Source organism: Thalassophryne amazonica, chromosome 21 (assembly GCF_902500255.1).
Source record: "Thalassophryne amazonica chromosome 21, fThaAma1.1, whole genome shotgun sequence".
In the NCBI taxonomy this organism is placed as follows: domain Eukaryota; kingdom Metazoa; phylum Chordata; class Actinopteri; order Batrachoidiformes; family Batrachoididae; genus Thalassophryne; species Thalassophryne amazonica.
This window is the reverse complement of record NC_047123.1, coordinates 25859271-25883449: the sequence shown is the minus strand read 5'-3', so window position 1 is coordinate 25883449 and position 24179 is coordinate 25859271. Positions and strand designations below refer to the sequence as shown.

The following is a 24179-nucleotide window of genomic DNA, read 5'->3' as shown; positions in this document are numbered from 1 at the left end:
ACATCTCACAACACCTTGTTTAGTTAGATCTACCTTCAAATTAAAGGTAGCTAGTACACAAGACCCAAACATCTTACAACTGTACATAAACAAGGTTCATAATTTCATAATCAAGCTGAGACATACAAAGAACAAATAGGAAAAACGAGAACTTGAGATGGAAACATGTTCGCAGAGTTTGAAAAATCAATGGAAGGCAATAATTTGACACAAGCGAAAGAGGGGGTAGACTAGTCATTTTAAAAATGGTCGGTAGTGTAAACACACTTTCTAAGAATGGGCTTTCTTGTATGCTTTCCTTTACCAAGTCAAAGTTATATTTGGCCTTTGCTTACTGGAACAGGCTCTTTTCCTTGTTTATTGTCTCAGATGGAGACAGAAAAAGTGCACTGCACCCTGATAGAGAAGGAATTATTAATTAGGTTTGTGAGTCTATGTGCATAAATAATCATGATAATTAAAAAAGTTACATTTAATGTTGAACTGTGTGCCTTTGAGGATGTTTAACACAAAATTACAACCATATTTTACTGTAAACTTTGGGTACAAGCCAATTAGCCAAAAACTGAGCACTGGGAATTGCATCTAGCAAGTAACTGCTAACATTAGCAAGCTGTTTAAAAGCTAGCTTTATGCTAGCCGCGGTGTCATTATGGTCAGGCCACTCCACTAAGATTATCCAAATTCTACTTCTACATTTTAAGAGGTCGTGCTGTACACAGTTTCACAGATATACTATAGAACTGTGTGTCTTTAAAGATGTTTAATGTAAAACAACAGCCATATTTAACTGTAAAAAGTAGGTAAAAGCCTACAGGGCAGCGCAGTCTTGTTTGGGGGCTAAAGGAGTAAAATATGACGCATATGACGGAATTTCTCTACTTTTGGGGTACAAATCACGGCATTTTCAATGGAGTTTTTGGCAAATTACTTGCAAACAAAGTGAAAATGCAAAGAAAAAGTGACGATGCAGCGACATGTGTTGTGATTTGTTTATGATCCGGAGCACAAGTATGTCGAGGTGGTTTTGTAGGCGAGAGAACGCAGCTACTCTGGTTAGCTGTGTAGGCTAACACTTATGACACGATGTCTCCCACCTCCTCGCCTTTTCTTTTCCACCGGGAACCGAAAAAAAAAAGTTTTCGTGACTGCTTCAGTGATTGCAGCCAAAAACAAAACCATACACCATTTATCTGTGTGAAGTGTGTATATACTGTGTATATATTAAATGTAGGTTCCTGGAAGTGGTCAAATCCCACGATATCATGGAGGGTTCAAACAAGACTACGGTCTCCTATTAGCCAAAAATTGAGGACTGGGAATTGTATCTAGCAAGCAGCTGCTAACATTAGCAAACTATTTAAAAGCCATGCTAAGCCATGCTATGCTACCCGTGGTGTCAATATGATCAGACCACTCCACTAAATTCCACAATTTAAAGGGTTGTACTAGACACAGTTTAACAAACATACTATACGTAGAAATGTGTGCCTTTAGACGCGTTTAACACAAAACTCCAACCATATTTAACTGTAAAAGGTAGATAAAAGCCAATTAGCCAAAAAACTGAGGACTGGGAATTGTACTGTAGCTAGCAAACAACAAGCTAACATTAACAACTTGATGGGGAGCAACACAAATAATAATGAATTTTGAGAAAGGTGACAGGGTTGGTGTGTTTTAAACAAATACTATACTGGATTGCAGAATTGCCCCGACAAAGTCAGCCAGAGTTCAGTCATTTGGAGTCACTGGGGTGAAATATCAGATTTCCACAACCCTTATGGGTTACTGTGTTCACGTTATATTACCAAGTTGTTGCAAATCTCAAACTCATTCAAATGCGTAAGCAAGGATTACATTAATGAAAAAATTTAGCAAGGACAGAAAAAGCGTGAGCGTGATGGAGAAATTCATTCGGTCAGCAGGGAAACAACACTTTATGATTCATGAAAGTATGAAAGCAGAAGTGAATACTTGAGAAAACAACAGTCAAAACAAAACATTATATTCACAAATGCGAATGAGGTCAAAATGTGGAATGGCAAAAGAATGGCTTTTCCAAAGCCCCGGAATAAAATAAAATTTAATTGAACAGTTAGCTAATATTCGTTTAACTAATTTTTGTTCTCCCATTTTTCATGCATTGGAACATCTTAAGTCTTGTGAGAAGGAATGGCAACGTGATGAAGTGGCAAATGCTTTCAAATGTCCCAGTTTTTTTTTTTAACATATTATGGGCCATACATGCAGGAATAGATGCATATTACAGGTATTATTATTATTATTATTATTATTATTATTATTATTATTATTATTATTATTATTATTATTATTATTATTAACAAATGGAATGAAGCTGACCACAAAAGACAAAAAATATCTTTATGCCCACTATGTCACCAAATACTGGGCAAAATATATGCCAGAACAGGACATCCAGACAGAATTAAAGAACAGATAGAATGCGTGACTGGGAATGATAACACATCATTTTGTCAGGAATGCAAATTACTCATGGCAAACGTGAAACACTATTCCGTAACCTTTTGAAGACTTTGAAACACCTGTGCTTCAGGCATTGTTCCAAAGTTGGCATAAAAAACAACGCATCACATGAACACTGGCATCCACTGAATGTTTTAGGAATGCACATCTATATCAGATTGGTGCAAAACAGAACACCTCTGCAGGTCATTTATTGCAGCTGCAGTCACACTGTATAATACCTCAAAATGTTTTTAGCACCATAACCACCTGCTGATTTTCCGCTATTAACTACATTTACCACCACCTTTTGTGCTTTATTATCTGTGTAATTTATCCTGTACAATAAATTTACCATATCTATCCATACTTATACTCACTTATATTCTATTTTCACGTAATCTGTTCACATCAGTATTTATCCACCCAGCAGCCGTATACTTTAGTCACCTTTCTTTAATGTAAATATATTTTTTTATTTACTACTGTACGACTCTTGCTGTTGCAACAAGTGATTTTTCTTGGTGTGGGATCAATAAGTTTATCTTATCTTAAGAAATTTATATTTAAACAATACCATCAGCGCAGGATCTGTGCATGCACTTTGTTAAGCAGCATTCTAAAAATCAAATAACAATCAGAATTGCAATCAACCCCATGAGAATAGTAGAGAAGCTTGACTCTTCGACTGGACTGGGTTGATTCAAGATTCAAGATTCAAGATTCAAGATTCTCTACTCCGGAAATCACCTGGACAACTGAGAGCCTTCACAGAAACCCGATGAGAAGGATATATGAATGTAACCAAAGCAGACATTATTTCTTCAATTCAAGCTGTATGAAGTTAGATGCTGCTTGAAATGAGCTTGTTTAAGTGACCTTCTGCTGTAAGACTACATGCAGCCAAAACAATATGTTATCCATGCATCCTGACCTTTTCAAGCCTTTTGTGCCCATTAAAATATATCTTTAAAAAAAAAAAAAAAAAAAAAAAATATATATATATATATATATATATATATATATATATATATATATATATATATTAAAATATATCTTCAAGGAAAAATGCTAGTGAAAATGTGTGCATTGCAAAATAATCACCTGTGCCCACCTGTTTCACATTCAGTACATCTATGTGCCGGTTCTGTGCAGCCAACACATCCTTATGTTACATTTGGTTCCAGGATATGAGCTGTACGATCTTCTTAGCTCGGATGCAAATATTGATTAGAGCCCACAATTCAACAGGCTGGCCAGTGTCTATCAGGTTTTACAAGTGTCAAATCACAGGTCATTCAGTACAAAGCGGGAATGCCGCACCTGCTGCGTCACAGAGCAGTGGGTCCAATACCTCAGCGACCGCTGCACCGCCGCACAAAATACTTTCAATTCACCAAGTCAAGCCTCTCAAGTCAATAAGGTTAACACCAAGAAATTACATCTACAATTCATTCTAGACATAACACATAAAGTACTCACTAGGCTTTTTTTCCTCCTTTTTTTCCTTCCTACTTTTATGCCCTTTTTAAAAAATATAAAACACATGTTCAACATAGTCGTGCTGGAAAAGATTATTGGGCCTCACGCAAATTTGTGCAAAAGTGGCTCATATGAATGATTTAAGAGCACCTCCCACATTCACCAATTCATTTCAGATTGAGTTTTTTTTTTTTTTTTTTTAATATGTATGAACATTATTTACCTATAGTCAGAGTCATGTGCAGTTCATCTGGTGCCATTATTACTTTTATATTTCAGTACTTTGAAGCAGTTTTTGGTTTGAAAATCCTACGTGTTGTCATAATTACAGTGATGTTACCATTTGAAGGTACACTTTTAAAATGTAGCATTATTCTAAATGTGTTCATGTAGACGAGATGAGACAAAATATGAGATTCCAGTATGCAAGAATCCCAAAGCTCACATTAACTCTGCTCAACCTTGATATGTAAATGAACATTAACCCAAGAATTACCCTTAAAGGGTTTGTTTTGGCAAAGGCCAAAATCATTGGGGCCAGTGGTTCAAATTTTAGTTTTTCACTCAGATATCGATCAAACAAGGCACACATATGTAGGCAGGTTCTGGAATTGGCCAGATGTGGTTACGTTTACCAAAAGTCAATCATTAGGGTCAAGGTCATTGGGGTTTTTCCATTCCAATTTACACCAAACGTTGCACATGTATGAAAATTGGCCCTGGAATTTCCCCACAAAGTTGCCAAAGTTCAATCATCAAGGTCAAGGTCAAGTCTGCCCGTATGTTTGTTAGCCTATCCTCCCTGGTCCTTTTTGCTGATTTCTACCAAATGTGGTATATCAATGAAGGTTGACACCAACATTACACTAACAGAATTCATGGGATTTCCATTCAGAATTGGACCAAATATGGCTTCCGGAATTTCCCTGGCAAGGCCAGTCAGATATTATACAACCCCTGGCAAAAATTATGGAATCACCGGCCTTGGAGGATGTTCATTCAGTTGTTTAATTTTGTAGAAAAAAAGCAGATCACAGACATGACACAAAACTAAAGTCATTTCAAATGGCAACTTTCTGGCTTTAAGCAACACTATAAGAAATCAAGAAAAAAAGATTGTGGCAGTCAGTAACAGTTACTTTTTTAGACAAAGCAGAGGAAAAAAATATGGAATCACTCAATTCTGAGGAAAAAATTATGGAATCACCCTGTAAATTTTCATCCCCCAAATTAACACCTGCATCAAATCAGATCTGCTCATTGACATTGACCCTATGCCATGACATTGACCCTATGTGTCTTTTTGCAAGGAATGTTTTTGCAGTTTTTGCTCTATGGCAAGATGCATTATCTTCTTGAAAAATGATTTCCTCATCCTCAAACATCAGAAAAGTGTCCAAAATATCAACGTAAACTTGTGCATTTATTGATGATGTAATGACAGCCATCTCCCCAGTGCCTTTACCTGACATGCAGCCCCATATCATCAATGACTGTGGAAATTTACATGTTCTCTTCAGGCAGTCATCTTTATAAATCTCATTGGAAAGGCACCAAACAAAAGTTCCAGCATCATCACCTTGCCCAATGCAGATTCGAGATTCATCACTGAATATGACTTTCATCCAGTCATCCACAGTCCACAATTGCTTTTCCTTAGCCCATTGTAACCTTGTTTGTTTCTCTTTAGGTGTTAATGATGCCTTTTGTTTAGCTTTTCTGTATGTAAATCCCATTTCCTTTAGGCGGTTTCTTACAGTTCGGTCACAGACGTTGACTCCAGTTTCCTCCCATTCGTTCCTCATTTGTTTTGTTGTACATTTTTCGATTTTTGAGACATATTGCTTTAAGTTTTCTGTCTTGACGCTTTGATGTCTTCCTTGGTCTACCAGTATGTTTGCCTTTAACAACCTTCCCATGTTGTTTGTATTTGGTCCAGAGTTTAGACACAGCTGACTGTGAACAACCAACATCTTTTGCAACATTGCATGATGATTTACTCTCTTTTAAGAGTTTGATAATCCTCTCCTTTGTTTCAATTGACATCTCTCGTGTTGGAGCCATGATTCATGTCAGTCCACTTGGTGCAACAGCTCTCCAAGGTGTGTTCACTCCTTTTTAGATGCAGACTAACGAGCAGATCTGATATGATGCAGGTGTTAGTTTTGGGGATGAAAATTTATAGGGTGATTCCATAATTTTTTCCTCAGAATTGAGTGATTCCATATTTTTTTCCTCTGCTTGGTCTAAAAAAGTAACCGTTACTGACTGCCACAATCTTTTTTTCTTGATTTCTTATAGTGTTTCTTAAAGCCAGAAAGTTGCCATTTGAAATGACTTTAGTTTTGTGTCATGTCTGTGATCTGCTTTTTTTCTACAAAATTAAACAACTGAATGAACATCCTCTGAGGCCGGTGATTCCATAATTTTTGCCAGGGGTTGTACATTTGGGTGAAGGTCAAATGTCATATTGCTGTAATCATTATAGTCGACATAGACATGGGTTGTATTTGCCTGCTAATAATAAAATTATATCTATAAAGCTTAACGCACAACCTTGACATTGAATGGCATCCTAATTTTTTGTAATTTTGTTTTTAAAAGATAGGGCAGTAGTGCTGATGAGAAGGTGGATGTCACAAGCTGCAGCAATAAAAAAATGTATGGGCACTTTAACAGTTTAAAATTTTGCTTATAAGAAGCTTGTGCCAAATGTAGACACAAAGTAGTAAAATGCAAATGTGTATTGTATCGCCCATAATCTCAATAGAATATAAACGTTAGATAATCTAGTCTAGATATTTAAGGTGGGATACTTTTATGTCAACCTTAAAGTCATTTATGAGTCAGTATGTATATTTCTGAGTTGTAACCTGTTACTTGGATGACCCCAGACATTTTTTAATAAAACTGCACACTGACTGGCTTTACCTTTGGCACCTCTACGAGTGACCACTGTAACCTGTGGCTCAGCTCACCTTGGCCTTCAGAAAGTCCCTGGTTAGTCGGGTGGTCAGCTTCTGTCGAGCCGCCAGTTGGGAACACATGCCATTCCCTAGAATTCTGCCGGACTGGTGAGGAGGATCTGGTGACAGCGGCTCTTGGCTTACAGATACTTGATGCTAAAATGAGATACACTTAGAGCAGGCAAGTGGAGGAGGGGGAGAGAAGTGTGGAGAAACAGGAGCCCCAGTGCGAGTGGTCAAAGGAAACAGTAATGGAATACATGGCTGTAACATGTCACGTGTCAGTAAGGGCATGCATAGCAAAGAGAGACCTCTTACTTCACTGACAGAGAGGAGTGAACACATTTTAAAGGGGTCATGTCATCTACATTATCAGCAAACTGATATGGGCCATCAAGTGTCTTATACTGAGCAGTGCCTAGACTTTGCATGGAGCCGGTCTGCAATGGAGCAGTGAGGTGCCTCCACTAACCTTGGGTGCGCACCTTGGGCAAGTGCTAGTGCGCCCCTAACCTCCCTTGCTAGGGTTATGGTGTTTCCATGCTGCCTTGCAGGTTAGCTCCAGGAGGGGTAAAGGCTACAGGAGTAAACCCTGTCAGAAAATGTACATGCTGTTGGACCTGATGGACATCCTCGTTTCCTTGCCTCCTCAGAATTTCTGCAGGACTAAAGAAGGGTGTTCATCCTAGGGTGTTCATCCTAGGGCAAGCGTGTGCCCTTTTATTTCTGCCCAGCTCAAGAGCTGAAGGTATGGTTGTGACGGTCATTGTCATTCCGAAATCTGGTGTCAAGGGATACTTCGGCAGCTGACTATATGACCACGCAGCCCAAAGCGTCTTAAAGATAAATATTAAAGTTTGTTGCAAAAAGTCAGTTTTTCCACAGGAACAACTCCAGAAATGCCTCAAAAACCTGGATCTTATTCTTGATCCATGACTATCACCATCAGGGCGTCTATTAAGTCCACAACAACCACAGCATCATCCACAAAGTCATGTTCAGTAAGTCTTTCCTCACCTGCTCCATCAATGCACAGAACAGTGAAGGAGTGAGAATACATCCCTGAGGTATGTCAATTTTAAGTGGGGAAAAACCTAGAAAGTTACAGTTCAACAAGCAGTTTTTTATCTCCACTTGATAACACAGTATTTAATGAGTCTTGTGTGCAGAGGGTGTCGGAAGTGAAGTTCCATTAGATCTTGCTTGATTGTTGCTGCTTGTTACACTCAGAGTCCTGACAGGCGTTTTCAACAGAAGGTTGTTATCACAAAAAAGCCTCGCGGAGGTCATAGAACACAGGTTTAGATTGTAATTTAGTTAGATTTTAAGAGTTCCACAGGGTAAACCGATTCAATATAAATACCACATGTACCAACAACACAATTTAACTTCTCAACAACAGCTTATGAACTTGATACATTTTTAATTTTGTCTAGGTTCTGCCAACGTCTGTGTCTGCGTGCATGTTGTATGAATGCTCAGAGAGTGTGTGTTTGTATCCCACCTTATCTGTTTGTCCTTGAACTTGCGCCTGCCAGACAAACTTAGTTCAGTCTGCAAATAGTGCAGTGAAAATGTTTGTGCTTTTGGAAAGTTGGAGAGATTTCTGGATATGTATTTACCTGTGGAAGAGTAATATGTATCCAGACACTGGTTTTGCTAGGCTCAGAGGGTCACGTGATGAACATAAGGTAGGTGTCCTCAGTTGCTAGTATGGGATCAGAGGTTATGCTATGCATGTCTGTACCCCCACTGAGCCCATGATCAGAGTATCCAGCATGACCACCCTCAGTATCCTATGCAATGGGGTATAGGGTGATTAGTAGGGGCTCGGTCAGTAGTTGCAGGTTGAAGGGTTCTACTCCTATGCATGTCCAAGGGGGAATAGGTGCCAGAAAGCTGACTACAGACCTTTGGGCATACATCTGTAGGTCTCTGCCCTTAGCCCTTGGGTACCCCCTGGTGGTGCTGAGCAGTGACTCATGGTGTGACCTCCCACAAGAGTGTCATTAGGTGGTCCTGCTGTTGGCCTGGGGTTGGCTGTGGGGGGTGGTGAGCTAGGGGCTGTATGGTGCAACAGGGGTCATATTCTGGGCAGTTAGAGTTTGTGCAGTTGGCTTCAGTGTGGAGTCCTCACCCTCGGGGGGTGTTGCAATGTTTGTTGGACTTGCTTCAGTGGGTGGTCTCATATTGGGGACTGGCCCACTCTCTCAGTGGGGTTTTGCAACCTGTCTATTATTAAGACAGGAGGTCCTGTCGCTTGCTCGCGAGGCTGGTTTGCTCCCGTGTGCAGGATGATTGGATGCACCTAAAATACAAGTGAATGAATGCCAACAGTGAGCGCAGGGTGTGTTCATGCACCATTGCATACATACGCACTGAACCAAAAAACAATACCCCCTCTTGCACAAAGGCAGCACACAGGTGTTACTTTTCTGTCAAGTAACTTTGTGACAAGTGACAACGGATGGGTGAATGCACATGCATGCACTTGCACACGCTTATAGGAGATAGCTCCTGCACTGCATTTCAAAGTAATAATACATGCACATGAGAGAAGAGTGAATTATGGCTTACTGTTTATCACCTGTGCTTTATTATTTCCACTTGGCAGAAGATGAAGAAAATGCAAGAAAATGGCAATATAGCAAACATCGACTTACAACTGAAATACTTTTATTTTGGTAATATCTTAGTAAACCTAATTTTTCATATTTCATAATGCAACTGTTTGTTATATAAAGAAGCAGTTCATGACACAATGCAGCAGGGGGCCTTCTGATGCGGCGTTCAGCTTTTAGGGCTATTGTGCGAGAAGGATTATGCTGCTCCTATCGATCCATCTACGTGAAAATTTTTAAATGTGGCACAGTAACAATATTACACACAATCCACTTACGCTTTAACGTGATCACCTCAGAGTATTCGCGATCACACCGTTAGACATAATGCAGTTGTCCAACACTGACCTGGCGATTGCACAGAGACACAAAGAGGCATCAAATATCCCAGGGTCGTGTTAAAAATAGAGTTGTAGATGGTATTTAAAATCATACAACATTGTCATCAAGTGAAAACAATTTAACACACAAAACAGCTTTTAGCAGCCGCTTTACACTGCTAATCTCTACATTACCAACATGTAATCAGGCGCTCGTCACATAAAACAGTCAGGCATTGCTGCCTTGTCGCGGTAAAGCACATTACGATGTCTCTCTTTGTTTTAAAGCGCATGCGTAACACAAAATTTAGTTTCGTCTTCCATTGATAGACGGTTTTAGACTCATATGCCATATGTCACGGAAGTCCATATGTAGAATCCACCAATGAATAGGTGTTCTCTCCTGGAAGATAGGGGGCATGGCCAACAGCCAATCCTTTGCATTTAAGTAACATGCACCGATATTGTCCGTTTGATAGACAAATGTGTGTGTGCGTGTTCAAAAACATGTTTGTTTTTTTTTTAAAGGATGGGTCACCTCAGTGTTTGTGACATTAAATTAGATAGAAATTTGTTGATCCCTTGGGAAGACTCCCTCAGGGAAACTGAGGTTCCAGCAGCATTGTATAGCAGCACACAGGGTAAGAAGCACACCGGGTATCAACCTAATTTCAAGCAACATGCAATTTCAACTACACCTACTCCTAATTTTCATCATGCATGTGATGACATGATTATTCCCTTCAACAAGCTAAAAACATGTCCGTGTAGCAGACAGATATAGGTATGCACATAGTAAATTACTACCACTCCAAACAACATCATAAAAACAGTCAGCACAAAAAAAAGAATGCTCCACTGGAACAATAACAAAACAAAAATGGCACAAAAGATGCAAAATATGGGAAATATGTGAACAAAGAATAACTGTACTTGACCATTTTGGCTTATTCTAAAATGGATGGAATTCATTTTTTCTCAAAATCCTACACACAATACCCCATAATGACAATGTGAAACAGTTTTTTTTATTTTTCCAAATTTATTAAAATAATAATAAAAAAAAACCTAAGAAAAAACTAAGAAATCACCTGTACATAAGTATTCACAGCCTTTGCCATGAAGCTCACAATTAAGCTCAGGTGCATCCTGTTTTCACTGATCATCCTTGAGATGTTTCTATAGCTTAAATGAAGCCCACCTGGGGTAAATTCAGTTAATTGGACATGATATGAAAAGGCACACACCTGTCTACATATAAGGTCCAACAGTTGACAGTGCATGTCAGAACTGGGGAAGGGTACGGAAACATTTCTGCTGCTTTAAAGGTCCCAATGAGCACAGTGGCTGCCATCATCCATGAATGGAAGAACTTTGGATCCACTAGGACTCTTCCTAGAACTGACCGCCAGTCTAAACTGAGCGATCGGGGAGAAAGGTCTTAGTCAGGGAGGTGACCAAGAACCCGGTGGTCACTCTGTCAGAGCTCCAGCATTCCTCTGTGGAAAGATGAGAACCTTCCAGAAGGACAACCATCTCTGCAGCAATCCACCAGTCAGGCCTGTATGGTGGATTGGCCAGATGGAAGCCACTCCTTAGTAAAAGGTACATGGCAGCCCACCTGGAGTTTGCCAAAAGACACCTGAATGACTCTCAGACCATGAGAAACAAAATTCTCTGGTCTGATGCTGTAGTGGGGATGTTTTTCAGCAGCAGGAACTGGGAGACTAGTCAGGATTGAAGGTAAAAAGAAAAATGCAGCAATGTACAGACACATCCTGGATGAAAACCTGCTCCAGAGCGCTCTTGACCTCAGACTGAGGCAACAGTTCATCTTTCAGCAGGACAATGACCCTGAGCACACAGCCAAGATATCAAAGGAGTGCCTTCAGGACAACTCTGTGAATGTCCTTGAGTGGCCTTGAGTCCAGACCTAAATCTGATTGAACATCTCTAGAATGATCTGAAAATGTCTGCACCAACACTCTCTATCCAACCTGATGGCTAAATGGACCTGTTGAACTCCTACACACATACACACACATGTACGTACGCAGGCACACAGAACTATTATTTTTTGTGCAATATCACAGTGTTACTCATCACTTGATTACCAAATCACTTCATCATTATTCAGCGGAGTCAAGTTCAAATTTCTTTTTTATTGTGCAATCCCAGCAACTGCTGTGGAAACAACATGCTTTTTTTTTTAAATGATCAAAACTTGTCCACAGGTGTTATTTATTATTTCCCCACTTACACAGAGAAATGCTGTTTTTTTCTGCTGTACACTTCTGGCTGTAGAGTCTGAGTGACAATAAAGTTCACTTTGACTTTGTCTTTATTATCATTTGTTTATGGCATAATTTGGTTTGTGTAGCACAAAAGCACAACCCTGTTGTTTTTAAAGTGAGACATTGGGTATGATTCTAAAATTATTAGGTTTTCCAAGGAAACACTGCTCGGAAACCCTTGCAAAATACTGAATTTTGAGACCCTGGCAAATTGATGCTCTCAAATGAGTGCAATTATAGTTTAACATGTTCTCACGAACATATAAATGGTAAATGAACTGCATTTATATAGAGCTTTTCCATCTGCATCAGACGCTCAAAGTGCTTTACAATAATGCCTCACATTCACCCTGATGTGAGGGTGCTGCCATACAAGGTACTCACTACACACCAGGAGCAACTAGACGATTAAGGACCTTGCCCAAGGGCCTATAGTGATTTTCCAGTCAGGCTGGGAATTGAACAGAGGATCATCTGGTCTCAAGCCCAACGCTTAACCACTAGACCATCACCTCTCCTAAATATCCTCCCCTAAATATCGCATTTAACATATGAAAAGTTAAATGCGAAACTTTGCCTATATTCCTACAAATTTCCACACTCTTGCACAACACGCATTTCACATTTCGCATTCAAAACATGCATTGGGGTTTGGCTTAGAATAACAGAAATATGACAAATTTTTAAAATTCACATTTTATTTCCAGTGATGTCATCACAGCATTCCAGCTGACGAAGAAAGATTCCATAGCACTGTTCCATGTACAATACAATATAAATAATGGAGTAATGCCGTGGAGTAATGCAATACAAATAATGGAGTAGTGCCGTGGAGTAATGCAATACAAATAATGGAGTAGTGCCGTGGAGTAATACAATACAAATAATGGAGTAGTGCTGTGGAGTAATGCAATACAAATAATGGAGTAGTGCCGTGGAGTAATGCAATACAAATAATGGAGTAGTGCCGTGGAGTAATGCAATACAAATAATGGAGTAGTGCCGTGGAGTAATGCAATGCAAATAATGGAGTAGTGCCGTGGGGTAATGCAATACAAATAATGGAGTAGTGCCGTGGAGTAATACAATACAAATAATGGAGTAGTGCCGTGGAGTAATACAATACAAATAATGGAGTAGTGCCGTGGAGTAATACAATACAAATAATGGAGTAATGCCGTGGAGTAATACAATACAAATAATGGAGTAGTGCCGTGGAGTAATACAATACAAATAATGGGGTAGTGCCGTGGAGTAATACAATACAAATAATGGAGTAGTGCCGTGGAGTAATACAATACAAATAATGGTGTAGTGCCGTGGAGTAATACAATACAAATAATGGAGTAGTGCCGTGGGGTAATGCAATACAAATAATGGAGTAGTGCCGTGGAGTAATACAATACAAATAATGGAGTAGTGCCGTGGAGTAATACAATACAAATAATGGAGTAGTGCCGTGGAGTAATACAATACAAATAATGGAGTAGTGCCGTGGAGTAATGCAATACAAATAATGGAGTAGTGCCGTGGAGTAATGCAATACAAATAATGGAGTAGTGCCGTGGAGTAATACAATACAAATAATGGAGTAGTGCTGTGGAGTAATGCAATACAAATAATGGAGTAGTGCCGTGGAGTAATGCAATACAAATAATGGAGTAGTGCCGTGGAGTAATGCAATACAAATAATGGAGTAGTGCCGTGGAGTAATGCAATGCAAATAATGGAGTAGTGCCGTGGGGTAATGCAATACAAATAATGGAGTAGTGCCGTGGAGTAATACAATACAAATAATGGAGTAGTGCCGTGGAGTAATACAATACAAATAATGGAGTAGTGCCGTGGAGTAATACAATACAAATAATGGAGTAATGCCGTGGAGTAATACAATACAAATAATGGAGTAGTGCCGTGGAGTAATACAATACAAATAATGGGGTAGTGCCGTGGAGTAATACAATACAAATAATGGAGTAGTGCCGTGGAGTAATACAATACAAATAATGGTGTAGTGCCGTGGAGTAATACAATACAAATAATGGAGTAGTGCCGTGGGGTAATGCAATACAAATAATGGAGTAGTGCCGTGGAGTAATACAATACAAATAATGGAGTAGTGCCGTGGAGTAATACAATACAAATAATGGAGTAGTGCCGTGGAGTAATACAATACAAATAATGGAGTAGTGCCGTGGAGTAATACAATACAAATAATGGAGTAGTGCCGTGGAGTAATACAATACAAATAATGGAGTAGTGCCGTGGAGTAATACAATACAAATAATGGAGTAATGCCGTGGAGTAATACAATACAAATAATGGAGTAGTGCCGTGGAGTAATACAATACAAATAATGGGGTAGTGCCGTGGAGTAATACAATACAAATAATGGAGTAGTGCCGTGGAGTAATACAATACAAATAATGGAGTAGTGCCGTGGAGTAATACAATACAAATAATGGAGTAGTGCCGTGGAGTAATACAATACAAATAATGGAGTAATGCCGTGGAGTAATACAATACAAATAATGGAGTAGTGCCGTGGAGTAATACAATACAAATAATGGAGTAGTGCCGTGGAGTAATACAATACAAATAATGGAGTAGTGCCGTGGAGTAATACAATACAAATAATGGAGTAGTGCCGTGGAGTAATACAATACAAATAATGGAGTAGTGCCGTGGAGTAATACAATACAAATAATGGAGTAATGCCGTGGAGTAATACAATACAAATAATGGAGTAGTGCCGTGGAGTAATACAATACAAATAATGGAGTAGTGCCGTGGAGTAATACAATACAAATAATGGAGTAGTGCCGTGGAGTAATACAATACAAATAATGGAGCAGTGCCGTGGAGTAATACAATACAAATAATGGAGTAGTGCCGTGGAGTAATACAATACAAATAATGGAGTAGTGCCGTGGAGTAATACAATACAAATAATGGAGTAGTGCCGTGGAGTAATACAATACAAATAATGGAGTAACACAGTGTCCTCTGATACAATGCCAATCCAATACTTTTTCCTGTGTCTTAAAAATAACAAATCTTTTTTATAAATACCTTTTCCTAACCAACAAAACATCAACTGAAACTATGAAACAAATATGAATATATTTTTTTATTTTTAAAATTTCCAGGATCTGATTCAATAATTTGTCAATATCAGATCAATACCATTGCAAAATACCAGATTGACACATCCCTAGTTCACACCAACAAAATTCATGCTGTTTAAACATTTCTTCCTGTGTGTGCGCATCATATGAGCCACATCGAAAGCATTTTTTAAGTGCAAATCCAGATGAACTCTGGCAGTTCTTTATTTCATTAAAAGACACTTTACACAATGTTTCCCAGAAAATATTTTAACTATTTGAGTAGAAACAGGCAAAAACAGAAACACCATGGTGGAGGAGCATGATGTACAGGTGAAGTGTCAAAATGGTACAAGAGGGACACAAGTTTGGTTCATACTGGGGAATGTCAAAGAGGCACAGCTTGTTTATTGTCACGGACAGCTGATGCCAGTAAAAAAAAGTCTGGTCAAAGGTTTGGTCATTGAAAAGACGAAAAGCAATAAAGTCATCCCTGCTGTCTTTCCTGGAGGAGTGAGATCAGAGAGGACAGAGCGAAAACAAGAAGTGGACTGAAATAAATATGAAAGGAGGCAAAGGTTGCAAAAAACAAGACCTCAACTTTGCCCAAATGACTTTGGCAAAACTCTCGGCACAGAGTGCTTCTATAACATGGCAACACCGCCGTCTATTAAACGCTCAAACGCATCAGGAAATGTGGAAACGATGACCTCTTTTTGAGATATCGCTTTAAAGGGGTCTTGCTGTGTATGTATAAGATGCCCAGTGTTAGTAATCAGGTGTCTCAGAAACTGCGACATACGAGGTCTGTCAATAAAGTTACGGTCCTTTTTATTTTTTTCAAAAACTATATGGATTTCATTCATATGTTTTTACGTCAGACATGCTTGAACCCTTGTGCGCATGCGTGAGTTTTTCCACGCCTGTCGGTGACGTCATTCGCCTGTGAGCACTCCTTGTGGGAGGAGTCGTCCAGCCCCTCGTCGGAATTCCTTTGTCTGAGAAGTTGCTGAGAGACTGGCGCGTTGTTTGATCAAAATTTTTTCTAAACCTGTGAGACACATCGAAGTGGACACGGTTCGAAAAATTAAGCTGGTTTTCAGTGAAAATTTTAACGGCTGATGAGAGATTTTGAGGTGATACTGTCGCTTTAAGGACTTCCCACGGTGCGAGACGTCGCGCAGTGCTCTCAGCCGCCGTCGTCAGCCTGTTTCAAGCTGAAAACCTCCACATTTCAGGCTCTATTGATCCAGGACGTCGTGAGAGAACAGAGACGTTTCAGAAGAAGTCGGTTTCAGCATTTTATTCGGATATTCCACTGTTAAAGGAGATTTTTTTAATGAAAGACGTGCGGACGGGTCCGCGCGTCGCTCCCCCACAGGAAAAACACCTCTGTTGGAAGCCTTAAGGACAAGTTGGAACATGTCCTGCTGTTAAACAATTTCTCATATACTCACTCCACTGAAAGCCATCAAAAGCCGCCTGGATTTTACAAATGGTTATCAACACGGAGGTGTTTTTCCTGTGCCGCCGCACCGCGTCGGCTGCGTCCCGACGCGCGGACCCGTCCGCACGTCTTTCATTAAAAAAATCTCCTTTAACAGTGGAATATCCGGATAAAATGCTGAAACCGACTTCTTCTGAAACTTCTCTGTTCTCTCACGACGTCCTGGATCAATAGAGCCTGAAATGTGGAGGTTTTCAGCTTGAACAGGCTGACGACGGCGGCTGAGAGCGCTGAGCGACGTCTCGCACCGTGGGAAGTCCTTAAAGCGACAGAATCACCTCAAAATCTCTCATCAGCCGTTAAAATTTTCACCGAAAACCAGCTTAATTTTTCGAACTGTGTCCACTTTGATGTGTCTCACAGGTTTAGAAAAAATTTTGATCAAACAACGCGCCAGTCTCTCAGCAACTTCTCAGACAAAGGAATTCCGATGAGGGGCTGGACGACTCCTCCCACAAGGAGTGCTCACAGGCGAATGACGTCACCGACAGGCATGGAAAAACTCACGCATGCGCACAAGGGTTCAAGCATGTCTGACGTAAAAACATATGAATGAAATCCATATAGTTTTTGAAAAAAATAAAAAGGACCGTTGCTTTATTGACAGACCTCGTATGTCACAGTTGTGTAAAATGAGCCATTTCATACTAAAATTGGAGTAGGGGAGTTTCAAAATGCACAAGCATTGAATTGTCTTTAACTATGGGATGTTTAAAATGAAACCCCAGTTATATTTAAAAAAGTAAGCAGATAAATCCTCTCTGCAGCTTCTCTCCCCCTGCCATCCCCTCATTACCCCATCCCCGTAGAGGCGGTGCCTGCTCCCAGACCACCAATAACCAGCAAAAATCTATGTAAGCATAAAATTCAAAAAGAAAAAATAATATAGCGCCTTCAACTGCACCACAGACTAAAACAGTTAAATGTGGTCTATTAAACATTAGGTCTCTCTCTTCTAAGTCCCTGTTAGTAAATGATATAATAATTGATCAACATATTGATTTATTCTGCCTTACAGAAACCTGGTTACAGCAGGATGAATATGTTAGTTTAAATGAGTCAACACCCCGAGTCACACTAACTGCCAGAATGCTCGTAGCACGGGCCGAGGCGGAGGATTAGCAGCAATCTTCCATTCCAGCTTATTAATTAATCAAAAACCCAGACAGAGCTTTAATTCATTTGAAAGCTTGACTCTTAGTCTTGTCCATCCAAATTGGAAGTCCCAAAAACCAGTTTTATTTGTTATTATCTATCGTCCTCCTGGTCGTTACTGTGAGTTTCTCTGTGAATTTTCAGACCTTTTGTCTGACTTAGTGCTTAGCTCAGATAAGATAATTATAGTGGGCGATTTTAACATCCACACAGATGCTGAGAATGACAGCCTCAACACTGCATTTAATCTATTATTAGACTCAATTGGCTTTGCTCAAAATGTAAATGAGTCCACCCACCACTTTAATCATACCTTAGATCTTGTTCTGACTTATGGTATGGAAATTGAAGACTTAACAGTATTCCCTGAAAACTCCCTTCTGTCTGATCATTTCTTAATAACATTTACATTTACTCTGATGGACTACCCAGCAGTGGGGAATAAGTTTCATTACACTAGAAGTCTTTCAGAAAGCGCTGTAACTAGGTTTAAGGATATGATTCCTTCTTTATGTTCTCTAATGCCATATACCAACACAGTGCAGAGTAGCTACCTAAACTCTGTAAGTGAGATAGAGTATCTCGTCAATAGTTTTACATCCTCATTGAAGACAACTTTGGATGCTGTAGCTCCTCTGAAAAAGAGAGCTTTAAATCAGAAGTGCCTGACTCCATGGTATAACTCACAAACTCGCAGTTTAAAGCAGATAACCCGTAAGTTGGAGAGGAAATGGTGTCTCACTAATTTAGAAGATCTTCACTTAGCCTGGAAAAAGAGTCTGTTGCTCTATAAAAAAGCCCTCCGTAAAGCTAGGACATCTTACTACTCATCACTAATTGAAGAAAATAAGAACAACCCCAGGTTTTTTTTCAGCACTGTAGCCAGGCTGACAAAGAGTCAGAGCTCTATTGAGCCGAGTATTCCTTTAACTTTAACTAGTAATGACTTCATGACTTTCTTTGCTAATAAAATTTTAACTATTAGAGAAAAAATTACTCATAACCATCCCAAAGACATATCGTTATCTTTGGCTGCTTTCAGTGATGCCGGTATTTGGTTAGACTCTTTCTCTCAGATTGTTCTGTCTGAGTTATTTTCATTAGTTACTTCATCCAAACCATCAACATGTCTATTAGACCCCATTCCTACAAGGCTGCTCAAGGAAGCCCTACCATTATTTAATGCTTCGATCTTAAATATGATCAATCTATCTTTATTAGTTGGCTATGTACCACAGGCTTTTAAGGTGGCAGTAATTAAACCATTACTTAAAAAGCCATCACTTGACCCAGCTATCTTAGCTAATTATAGGCCAATCTCCAACCTTCGTTTTCTCTCAAAAATTCTTGAAAGGGTAGTTGTAAAACAGCTAACTGATCATCTGCAGAGGAATGGTCTATTTGAAGAGTTTCAGTCAGGTTTTAGAATTCATCATAGTACAGAAACAGCATTAGTGAAGGTTACAAATGATCTTCTTATGGCCTCAGACAGTGGACTCATCTCTGTGCTTGTTCTGTTAGACCTCAGTGCTGCTTTTGATACTGTTGACCATAAAATGTTATTACAGAGATTAGAGCATGCCATAGGTATTAAAGGCACTGCGCTGCGGTGGTTTGAATCATATTTATCTAATAGATTACAATTTGTTCATGTAAATGGGGAATCTTCTTCACAGACTAAGGTTAATTATGGAGTTCCACAAGGTTCTGTGCTAGGACCAATTTTATTCACTTTATACATGCTTCCCTTAGGCAGTATTATTAGACGGCATTGCTTAAATTTTCATTGTTACGCAGATGATACCCAGCTTTATCTATCCATGAAGCCAGAGGACACACACCAATTAGCTAAACTGCAGGATTGTCTTACAGACATAAAGACATGGATGACCTCTAATTTCCTGCTTTTAAACTCAGATAAAACTGAAGTTATTGTACTTGGCCCCACAAGTCTTAGAAACATGGTGTCTAACCAGATCCTTACTCTGGATGGCATTACCCTGACCTCTAGTAATACTGTGAGAAATCTTGGAGTCATTTTTGATCAGGATATGTCATTCAATGCGCATATTAAACAAATATGTAGGACTGCTTTTTTGCATTTACGCAATATCTCTAAAATTAGAAAGGTCTTGTCTCAGAGTGATGCTGAAAAACTAATTCATGCATTTATTTCCTCTAGGCTGGACTATTGTAATTCATTATTATCAGGTTGTCCTAAAAGTTCCCTGAAAAGCCTTCAGTTAATTCAAAATGCTGCAGCTAGAGTACTGACGGGGACTAGAAGGAGAGAGCATATCTCACCCATATTGGCCTCTCTTCATTGGCTTCCTGTTAATTCTAGAATAGAATTTAAAATTCTTCTTCTTACTTATAAGGTTTTGAATAATCAGGTCCCATCTTATCTTAGGGACCTCGTAGTACCATATCACCCCAATAGAGCGCTTCGCTCTCAGACTGCAGGCTTACTTGTAGTTCCTAGGGTTTGTAAGAGTAGAATGGGAGGCAGAGCCTTCAGCTTTCAGGCTCCTCTCCTGTGGAACCAGCTCCCAATTCAGATCAGGGAGACAGACACCCTCTCTACTTTTAAGATTAGGCTTAAAACTTTCCTTTTTGCTAAAGCTTATAGTTAGGGCTGGATCAGGTGACCCTGAACCATCCCTTAGTTATGCTGCTATAGACTTAGACTGCTGGGGGGTTCCCATGATGCACTGAGTGTTTCTTTCTCTTTTTGCTCTGTATGCACCACTCTGCATTTAATCATTAGTGATTGATCTCTGCTCCCCTCCACAGCATGTCTTTTTCCTGGTTCTCTCCCTCAGCCCCAACCAGTCCCAGCAGAAGACTGCCCCTCCCTGAGCCTGGTTCTGCTGGAGGTTTCTTTCTGTTAAAAGGGAGTTTTTCCTTCCCACTGTCGCCAAGTGCTTGCTCACAGGGGGTCGTTTTGACCGTTGGGGTTTTTACGTAATTATTGTATGGCTTTGACTTACAATATAAAGCGCCTTGGGGCAACTGTTTGTTGTGATTTGGCGCTATATAAATAAAATTGATTGATTGATTGATAAATGATTTTGGACAGTATGACCCCTTTAAGACACACACATGCATATATATATATATATATAGGACAAGATGCTGCATTACATATTATTTTTTTATATATACAATATTGTAAAAGCGTCAACATTCAGGTCAAAAGAGACGGCGGGTAGAAATATTTGGTTTATATGTGGTACAAACAGCAACGTGTTTACATTGGGGGGAGTCTGCAGTACAGAGTGGGGGGTATATTTATGCAGTGCTTTTATGTGCAATTTCAAACACACTGATTTATAGTAGAATGTTCATGATTCTTCATATGAAAATGGTCAATTTGCACTGAAGACTCTGAGAAAAAGTATACAGCCCATTTATTCCTGAATTTCCTGAATTTGTAGTCGAAACTAAAGCAGCACTCAGAGTGCATCCTTCCCCATACGGCAAGGAACCCATCAGATCTGACCACAGAAGAAAATCCAAAGTGCAGCACTCAGTTTTGCCATCTGTTTTTGAAGTTTTGACAAAAAATATTAAAAACAAGACTTAGCTTGGAAATGTGAAGAAATAGGCATTGCCAATTGAAGCATTGCCAATACCCTTTGTATCTAAATGTCTAAAAATATTTTACCATTTCTAATGAATGCCAGGCGTATTCTTTCAACAAAGTTTGGTAAAAACAACAACAACAACAACAACAACAACAAAAAAACAGGTTCTTTTGTTTTTGAATATTCCTCCTCAAAATCAGAGTGATAGATAGAGACAAAACACAGATAAGCATTTCTGATTGTCTTAAAATTTGTTTTCTGTATCATCAGAGACAGCATACAGTGCACTCAGTACATACTGACGCAATTTAAAATGTACTCTATCTTGTATGCTTTATGACATCATAAAGCAGGTTGATATTAAAAGGCCAAATTCACAGTGCCATTATATATATTAGGGATGGGATGACTAGTTGTAATAGGTGACCACGACTAGCCAACATCCGACTAGTCGACTCGAAAGCCATTTATTAAGTTCCTTTGAAAGAACAGACCTGCTGGAGCTGCTACCACTCCCTTCACTCAGTTAAGAAAGTGTGTGAACCTTGGCAGGTGAATTAGTCAGCTCAAACAGGTAGTCCATCCCTAGTAAATGAATGCAGGTATTGTCTGTGGGCCATAGAGCTTTCTCTTATCGTGCTCATGTTTTGTGGAATGAGCTCCCTGTGTCAATAAAACAGTCAGATTCTGTACTGACTTTCAAGTCCAGACTTAAGATGCATTTCTTCTCCCTTTTGTATGGCTAGCATACTACCATAGTATGATACTATGCTTCTTACCCTTTTAAATTAATTTAATTAGTAAAACGTTGGTCTCAGCCTCAACATTATCTAAAGTCTGGGTCTGTTAGTGAAGCTTAGGGCTAGCGGCTGGCAATCACTTCAGTATTTCATCTGCTTTCCTGTTGCTCAATGCCAGCAAATTATACCTTAATTGTAGTTTTTCTGGCCAACTGTTTCTGTTTTCTTTTTCTCTCTGTCTGAGATGCAGCTGGATCCACATGCTGGATTGGACTCCACTGTAGGAACAGATCCAACCAGTGGCTCGATGACCCCCCACTTCTGACAGTGGACTGGACACCTACACGGACTCTTGTCAGTTGTTGTGTTGTGTTCTGTATTGTGAACCTTTTTGGTAGAATGGCCTAAGCAGTGGATCACCCCTTTGAGTCTGGCCTGCTTGAGGTTTCTTCCTCAATATCATCAGAGGGAGTTTTTCTTTACCGCTGTTGCCTGTGTGCTTGCTCTAGGGGTTGGTAAGGTTAGACCTTACTTGTGTGAAGCGCCTTGAGGCAGCTTTGTTGTGATATGGCGCTATATAAACTAAATAAATTGAATTGTCTTCATGTTAATGCTGTCTTTTGTATTTAAGATTTTGTGCTTATATTTGTTAAAATAAACGGCACATTTGAGTTTCACCATGACAATTCAAAACTGGCTTCATTCATTCAATGTCAATTTTAGTCGAAAACAAGTCAGTGACAAATGGTAGCCGACTAGTTGACTAATGATTTCATTCGTCGTCCCAACCCTATATACGTATATATATATATATATATATATATATACACTCAACAAAAATATAAACGCAACACTTTTGGTTTTGCTCCCATTTTGTACGAGATGAACTCAAAGTTCTAAAACTTTTTCCACATACACAATATCACCATTTCCCTCAAATATTGTTCACAAACCAGTCTAAATCTGTGATAGTGAGCAATTTTCCTTTGCTGAGATAATCCATCCCACCTCACAGGTGTGCCATATCAAGATGCTGATTAGACACCACGATTAGTGCACAGGTGTGCCTTAGACTGCCCACAATAAAAGGCCACTCTGAAAGGTGCAGTTTTATCACACAGCACAATGCCACAGATGTCGCAAGATTTGAGGGAGCGTGCAATTGGCATGCTGACAGCAGGAATGTCAACCAGAGCTGTTGCTCGTGTATTGAATGTTCATTTCTCTACCATAAGCCGTCTCCAAAGGTGTTTCAGAGAATTTGGCAGTACATCCAACCAGCCTCACAACCACAGACCACGTGTAACCACACCAGCCCAGGACCTCCACATCCAGCATGTTCACCTCCAAGATCGTCTGAGACCAGCCACTTGGACAGCTGCTGAAACAATCGGTTTGCATAACCAAAGAATTTCTGCACAAACTGTCAGAAACCGTCTCAGGGAAGCTCATCTGCATGCTCGTCGTCCTCATCGGGGTCTCGACCTGACTCCAGTTCGTCGTCGTAACCGACTTGAGTGGGCAAATGCTCACATTCGCTGGCATTTGGCACGTTGGAGAGGTGTTCTCTTCACGGATGAATCCCGGTTCACACTGTCCAGGGCAGATGGCAGACAGCGTGTGTGGCGTCGTGTGGGTGAGCGGTTTTCTGATGTCAATGTTGTGGATCGAGTGGCCCATGGTGGCGGTGGGGTTATGGTATGGGCAGGCGTCTGTTATGGACGAAGAACACAGGTGCATTTTATTGATGGCATTTTGAATGCACAGAGATACCGTGATGAGATCCTGAGGCCCATTGTTGTGCCATACATCCAAGAACATCACCTCATGTTGCAGCAGGATAATGCACGGCCCCATGTTGCAAGGATCTGTACACAATTCTTGGAAGCTGAAAATGTCCCAGTTCTTGCATG

At 39.8% G+C, this 24179-nt stretch overlaps 1 long non-coding RNA gene across 1 annotated transcript; it reads right to left on the bottom strand.

Moving 5' to 3' along the window:
* Positions 1 to 2399: 2399 nt before the first annotated feature.
* LOC117502679 lies at positions 2400 to 23080 on the bottom strand. Its single transcript, XR_004558382.1, has 3 exons — positions 22998 to 23080; positions 15982 to 15987; positions 2400 to 2409 (listed from the first exon to the last, which is right to left on the bottom strand). It is a non-coding gene; the product is annotated as an uncharacterized LOC117502679 (long non-coding RNA).
* Between the last annotated feature and the right edge of the window lie 1099 nt (positions 23081 to 24179).